Source organism: Suricata suricatta, chromosome 3 (assembly GCF_006229205.1).
Source record: "Suricata suricatta isolate VVHF042 chromosome 3, meerkat_22Aug2017_6uvM2_HiC, whole genome shotgun sequence".
Lineage (NCBI taxonomy): Eukaryota > Metazoa > Chordata > Mammalia > Carnivora > Herpestidae > Suricata > Suricata suricatta.
Window position 1 is genome coordinate 48549759 of NC_043702.1, and position 7476 is coordinate 48557234.

A 7476-nucleotide genomic window follows, 5' to 3' on the forward strand; every position below is an offset into this window, starting at 1 on the left:
TCCATAGAACTCCCTTATGACCCAGCAATCGCCCTGCTAGGGATTTACCCAAGGGATACAGAAGTGCTGATGCATAGGAGCACATGTACCCCAATGTTCATAGCAGCAATGCCAACAATAGCCAAATCATGGAAAAAGCCTAAATGTCTATCACCTGATGAGTGGATCAAGAAGATGTGGTATATATACACAATGGAGAACAACATGACAATGAGAAAGAATGACATATGGCCATTTGTAGGAAAGTGGATGGACCTTGAGGGTGTCATGCTAAGCGAAATAAGTCAAGCAGAGAAGGACAGAAACCATATGTTTGCACTCATAGGTCTAACAGGAAAACAGGAGAAACCTAATGGAGGACCAGGGGGAGGGGAAGAGGGAGAGAGAGTTGGGGAGAGAGAGGGATGCAAAACTTGAGAGATTATTGAATACTGAAAACGAACTGAGGGTTGAAGGGAGAGAGGAAGGGGGAAAAGAGGTGGTGGTGATGGAGGAGGGCACTTGTGGGGAAAGAGCACTGGGTGTTGTATGGAAACCAATTTGACAATAAACTATCTAAAAAAATTTAAAAAAAAGAAAAAAAGTATAAAATAAACCATAAAAAAACCCAACAAAAACAAAAAACAAACTCAGATGCTCAACTGGCTGAGCCACTCAGGTGCATGTCTACTCTTTTTATTTTTAAAACAATTTGTTATAATAAATTAAAATTTAGAAAAACCTTCCCTTTGAGTAAATACCTTTTGAAATACCTCTAGAAATAAAAGAGACATAAAAGAAAAATTCATCTTTCACATGAATTAAACTAATGTTTCCCATGGAAGGGAGGAAAAATATTCCCTTAATCCTAGTATTTGGTTATATTTTTACATGACATCAAACAATTTGAGGTAGCTTAAATAACTGATCATTGTAGTCAAGTCCATTGCTTTGCGTCAAACGGTTATTTAATGTTAAATGAGGGTGATAGTGGTGGCAGTTTTATTTATTTTGTATTTACATCTTGCTTATCTGGAAAAGCAAAAGCAGTGTGAAACATAGTGCCAATTATACGCTGGTAGAGTGGAAATTTGCCACCTGGAATAGAAGTTGAAAGACAGGTTATTTTGCTAATATGAGTGTATTATTAACATTCAAAGACATTTTAATGTCCTAATAAAAAACCTAACCAACACTGAATTTTCTTAGAATTCATTGCTTCTTCCATTTTTGTGATCCTTTCGTGCATCCCATGTCCCTTTCTTTTACAAGTTAAGTTCTACTTCTTATGAATAGAGTATGAATAGGGTATATCAGCAACAGATTTCCAAATGTGCTGCTTTATACAGAGCAGCTTTGAAAACTGAAAAGCTGGCTGAGTCTGCTTTAAGCAGCAGGTTTCTGAGACTAAATTTATAATTTTTCTGCAATCATTCTGAGACAAACTAACTACGGCTTATATAATGTGCAGAAGCCACAGGATCTCTTTAAAGCGCTGCACGTTTCATTAAGAAGGCAGCCAACCCTGTGTTAGTTATAACAATAGGAGAAAGGAATATGTAGGCAAATGATACCTTGTATAAAATTCAGAGACTTAGTGCTAAACAGCAGTTTCCATCTTTTCCTTTCACTAACCTGTTCAGTCAAGGTATTCAACTGAAAGGAAAACAAACCAACTTGAGTGTCCTGTTTTCAGTTCTCCTTCCCACCTTCTGTCGAGGTGCCAAAGGTCTCTGGCAGCCAGAGGAGGCAGATAAAGAGAGAACTTGAGTCTCATCTATAATGGATATTTAGTTCTGATAAAATGTTCGTTACAAAGGCTACTCTAACACATCTGGGGAAAAATTACCAAGGAGTTGGTTGTAATACACTGAACTGATCAGAAAAAATACTTTTTACACCTCTGGACGGTGGGCTACAAAGTTTTTGCTTTTGTTTTTTAAGGTTTGTTTTTTAACATCCGTGTCAGGTTAAACCTGGGTACTTAGCACATGATTGCTTGGGTATACAGTTGCTCCTAGTGTGCCTTTTCCAGTGGACTCACTACAATCCAGAATGCTTCTTTCTTGTGTCTATGAACTGTTACAGAGGCTTTCATGAGACCATGAACTCTTTAAAATTGCACTAAAACTTTGTGTATTCTTATGGATAGGATACATAGCTTCATTAGATTTATATAGCGGTCCAGGATTCAAAGTTAATTAGGAAACTAAATTATTTTTTTCAAGGATCAATTTTATTTTTTTACTTTTTAAATTTTTTAATATAATTTATTGTCAAATTGGCTTACATACAACACCCAGTGCTCATCCCAACAAGTGCCCTCCTCCATGCCCATCACACACTTACCCCGCTCCCCCCACCCTCATCAACCCTCAGTTTGTTCTCTGTATTTAAAAGTCTCTGATGTTTTGCCTCCCATCCTCTCTGTTTATAACTGTTTTTTCCCCTTCCCTTCCCCCATCGTCTTCTGTTAATTTTCTCAAGATCCACTTAAGTGCGAAACATATGGTATCTGTCTTTCTGTGACTGACTTATTTCACTTAGCATAATACCCTCCAGTTCCATCCACATTGCTGCTAATGGCATGATTTCATTCTTTCTCATTGCCAAGTAGTATGCCATTGTATATATAAACCACATCGTCTTTATCCATTCATCAGTTGATGGACATTTAGGCTCTTTCCAAATTTGGCTGTTGTTGAAAGCACTGCTGTAAACATGGGGGTAACATGTGCCCCTACGCATCAGCACTCCTGTATCCCTGGGGTAAATTCCTAGCAGTGCTATTGGTGGGTCCTAGGGGAGTTCTGTTTTTAATTTTTTGAGGAAACTCAACACTGTTTTACCTATATTAGAATGAAAAATTAATGTGGCCTATAAACACCAACACGATTGCAGCTTTGTTTTGTTTCTGCTTCGACTATTTGGAGAACATGAGTAAAAATGAGTTGTTTACTTCATTCCTTTCTTTTGATTCAATCCTTGGGCTTTCAGTCTATCTCATCCTCTCTTAAAACAAGGGAGTGAGCTAAACTAATTCCATCATTTCCAGAATTGATTATACAGCCACAGTTTTCTTTAAAGAACTTAGAGAAATTCTACAGTTTATAACTGAGTGGTTGCATTTTTACCTAATATATTAGATAACAGAACTACCAATATTTTAAAGGTAATCTATTAGATAATGTAACTATTTTCTACTTAAATCAACTTACAAATGTTTACTGTTTAAGTCAAACTATAATTAAAATCTAACACAAGAAATTATTTATACATGTATATGTATATGCTGAAGTTTGCTTTAATATGCTCCTAATATTGAATTACAGACTCTACCATATAAGTGATAATTTAGAACTAGTTAGGAAAAGTGGTTTTCCTTTCTGTATAAACTGAAAGTGATATAGCAAAAATAAAGACCATTAGAAATGGGAGAAATACAAAAAGTGTGAAAAATTTGAGTAAATTCTTATTCTAAAGTTTTGTTGTGGAAATAGTGATCAGTTGAAGTAATTAGAAACAATAGAAGAAATGATGGGGTGCCTGGGTGGCTCAGTTGGTTAAGCTCAGGTCATGATCTTACCATCATGTGTTTGAGCCCCTCATGGAGCCCCACATCAAGCTTCATGCTGACTGTGTGGAGGCTGCTTGGGATTCATTCCCTCTCCCTCTCCCTCTGCCCCTCTCCCACTCATGCCTTCTCTCAATCTCTCAAAATTAAATTAAAAAAAAAAAGAAGAAATGGAGAAATGATAAAACTTTACCATGTAAACAACCCAAGTGGGGCAATTGTATATTCAGAGTTTAAAAGCAGAAAAAAAGTGAATTTGACAGTGGCAGCTTACTTTTTATGATAGTGGTTAAGTAACACTGGACTTGAATTTAAGTAGAAATACAAAGTTGAATTTAAGCATCAGTGAACACCTAATTGTAAACATTTAGACTTTAGTGATGTTTTAATGGGGAAAAATTGTCTTCTAATGAGTTTACAATATTTTAGCATAATGTATATTTTATAATAAGAACTAATTTAACATTTACACATAATCAACACTAAGCTTACAGATTATGGTGTGTGTCTAACATGAAATAGTGAAAATATCATTTTCAGAAACTATTACTTTGAAATAGAAATTTGCCAAGCAAAGCAATGTTAATACAATTAGGTAGGCTTTTAATTTTTTTTTTTTGGTTGAATGCTGAAACAGTGAGTTAGCTATATTATTCCCTATCCACTGTCTCACTTCCTTTACTGCTCTCTCTTTCCTTTGCATTAACCTAAAAAAGAAAAATCCACAATCTTCCATCTTTTTTGTGCCATTACCAATATAGAAAATTACACAGCTGGGCAGACTGGGGCAATAGTAATAATAATAATAATAATAATAATAATAATAATAATAATAATAAAATAGCCACAACAGTGGTATTGACAAGCAGCATTTATTCTCACTGACTCGTATAAGGTACAGTACTAAAACTTACCTAGTGCATTCCTCGCAACAATCTACTGAGGTCAGTAAAATTATACCGATTTAAGGTGAAAATTTGGGATTTAGAGAGCTTTAGCCACATGTTCAATGTCACACTGCTGTAAGTGGCAAAGGCAGGATTCCAGCTCTCAGTCTGACCCCAGAGTTTAGGCTTTTTTCTGCTAATCATTTAAATACATAACTCCAAACTGAAATGGACATTTAACCTTTTCTGACACATGATATTCCATTTAAGCTAAAGAAATATTTCTATTTCAGGAATGATTGGGTGGCTCAGTTGGTTAAGTGTCCGACTTCCGCTCAGGTCATGATCTCACGGTTCATGAGTTCGAGCCCCGTGTCCGGCTCTGTTCTGAATGTTTGTTCAGAGTCTGGAGCCTGTTTCAGATTCTGTGTCTCCCTCTCTCTCTGCCACTCCTCTGCTTGTGCTCTGTCTCACTTTGTCTCTCAAAAATAAATAAATGTAAATAAATAAATAAATATTTCTACTTCACTGAGAAAATAGAAGACATGCACTTTATCTTCCCCAAAGTAATTCTACTGATCTACATCAGTGTACACATCAAGTGGTTAATAGCCTAAACTCTGCCCTTTACCAGTTGTGACCACAGGCACAACTTCCCTCTTTAAAAAGAAAAATAAAATGTACCTACTTCAAGAGTTTGCTATGAACATTAAACACATTAATACAGGGGTGCCTGTGTGGCTCAGTTGGTTGATCGTCCAGCTTTGGCTCAGGTCATGATCTCACGTTTCGTGGGTTCAAGCCCCACATCGGGCTCTGTGCTGACAGCTAGCTCAGAACCTGGAGCCTGCTTTGGATTCTGTGTCTCCCTCTCTCTCTCTGCCCCTTCCCTCCTCGTGCGGTCTCTCTCTGTCTCTCAAATACAAATTAAAAAAAAACCACATCAATACATGAAAAGCACTTGGAGTAGAGCATGACACATTGCAGGTATTCAGCTAATATCATTATCTTATGTCTTCCTACAATCCTCAGTCAAAAATCAATCTGACTCTATATTATCTGCTTCCACTTCATCACTTTCCTTCCTGTTCTATCAAATCTTCTGCTTTTTTGATTATCCTATCTTTTTGTACTGAGTTGTAAAGTCTGTCTCTTTCTACAGCATAGTTTGGTACTACCACTGAAAATAAACAATCCCACCTCCCCTTAACCCTTCCAGCTACTGCTCCAGTCTCTGGCTCTTGGATGACTCTGTTCAGTCTCAGTTTGCTGACTCTTGGTTCTTTTTTTTTTTTTTAAGATTTTATTTTTAAGTAATTTCTACACTCAATGTGGAGCTCAGACTCACAACTCCGAGATCAAGAGTTGCGCACTCCACTGACTGAAGCAGTCAGGAGCTCCTGGTTCTTGACTTGAAAGTTGGAGTTCCTAAGGGCTTTGGTCTAGGCTTTATTTTCCTTTTTAAAATACTACAAAAATGAATTCGTCTATTCCCATGGCTTCAAATAACATTCATATTCTGATGATCCCAAATTTGTATTTATAGTCTAAGCCATTCCTTGGATATCTAGTTCAGTATTCTCAATATCTTTCCAAATTTTTGAGAGACTGGTTACTTTTGGGGTAGAATGAATGTAAAAATGTAAATAGGTCTTATGTGTTCAGCTGTTTGGCTGGAACTTCAGTATCGTCATAGGCTTATTTTGTATTCTTACTCAAGTTTTGTTCCATCATTGACTTTTGCCAATTTTCCATGCATTGTAATATTTAATGAAGACTTAAGATCAAAATAAATAAATCCACCAGTATTTGTTTACACTGATTTGTACTTCATCACCCACTATTGAAGTGTAAATCTAAGCACAAATTTCTTTTTTGTTTTTTTATTCTCCAGGTAGTTAACATACAATGTAGTTCTGGCTTCAGGAGTAGAACCCAGTGATTCATCTTTCATATGAAACCAGTGCTCATCCTGAAAAGTGTCCTTACTCCCTAATGCCTGTCGCCCATTTAACCCACTCCCCACTCCGATCAATCCTTAGTTTGTTCCCTGTATTTAAGAGTCTCTTATGGTTTGCCTTTCTCTGTTTTTATATTATTTTTCCTTCCCTTCCCCTATGCTCATGTGTTAAGTTTCTCAAATTCCACATATGAGTGAAATCATAGACCTGCCTCTCTCTGACTTATTTCACTTAGTATAATACCCTCCACGTTCCATCCACGTTGTTGTGAATGGCAAATTTCATCTTTTTTCACCTAAGCCCAAGAAATTTATAAAACAAACCCCAAAAATTCACAAATACTTTGTACTGTGAAAATAACCAAGAAGAATTAAAACAAATCATAAACTAAAAGCTTCATTATACATTGGAATTTTTCTACAGGGAGAAAGGAAATTCTTTGAGTGACTTTAATAAGAAAGAAGAATCTATCTTTAGTTTTGCAGAGCAGAAGCAAATAAACATATCTGAAGTGAATTATCAAAGATCTGGCAGGCTAAGAGAGGAATCTAATTGGATGTCAATGGTCAAGATCAAGACTATAATTAATTTCTCATTGTTTTGGTTTTGAACTTTTCAGATCAGTTCTATTTCTGGTATCTCTTCTGCTGACTACTGGAGACATCTTATATTTCATTTAAGCCTGTCTTCATTACTCCTTTGCAATACCAAGTTGCAATCTCTGGCTAAGTCTTAGACCTCCTTACTTCATCTTTTCCCTATTCTCTTTCTTATTTTTTAGTGGAGTAAATTTTCATACCTGGTTGTCTTTAGATGTAAAGGAACAGAACCTGAAGTATTGATAGCATATATATGTTACTGTCTACCCTCTCTATGACCATTGTTAAACAACAGTGGAATCTTCTGTTGTCCTTTTCCACACTTCACCCAAAGTTGGTTTCTCTGATTGCATTATACTCTAGCTACATGTAGTCTTTTTTAAAATTTATTTTCAGGGGCACCTGGGTGGCTCAGTCGGTTGAGCGGCCAGCTTCGGCTCAGGTCAGATCTCATGTTTGTGGGTTCGAGCCCCGCG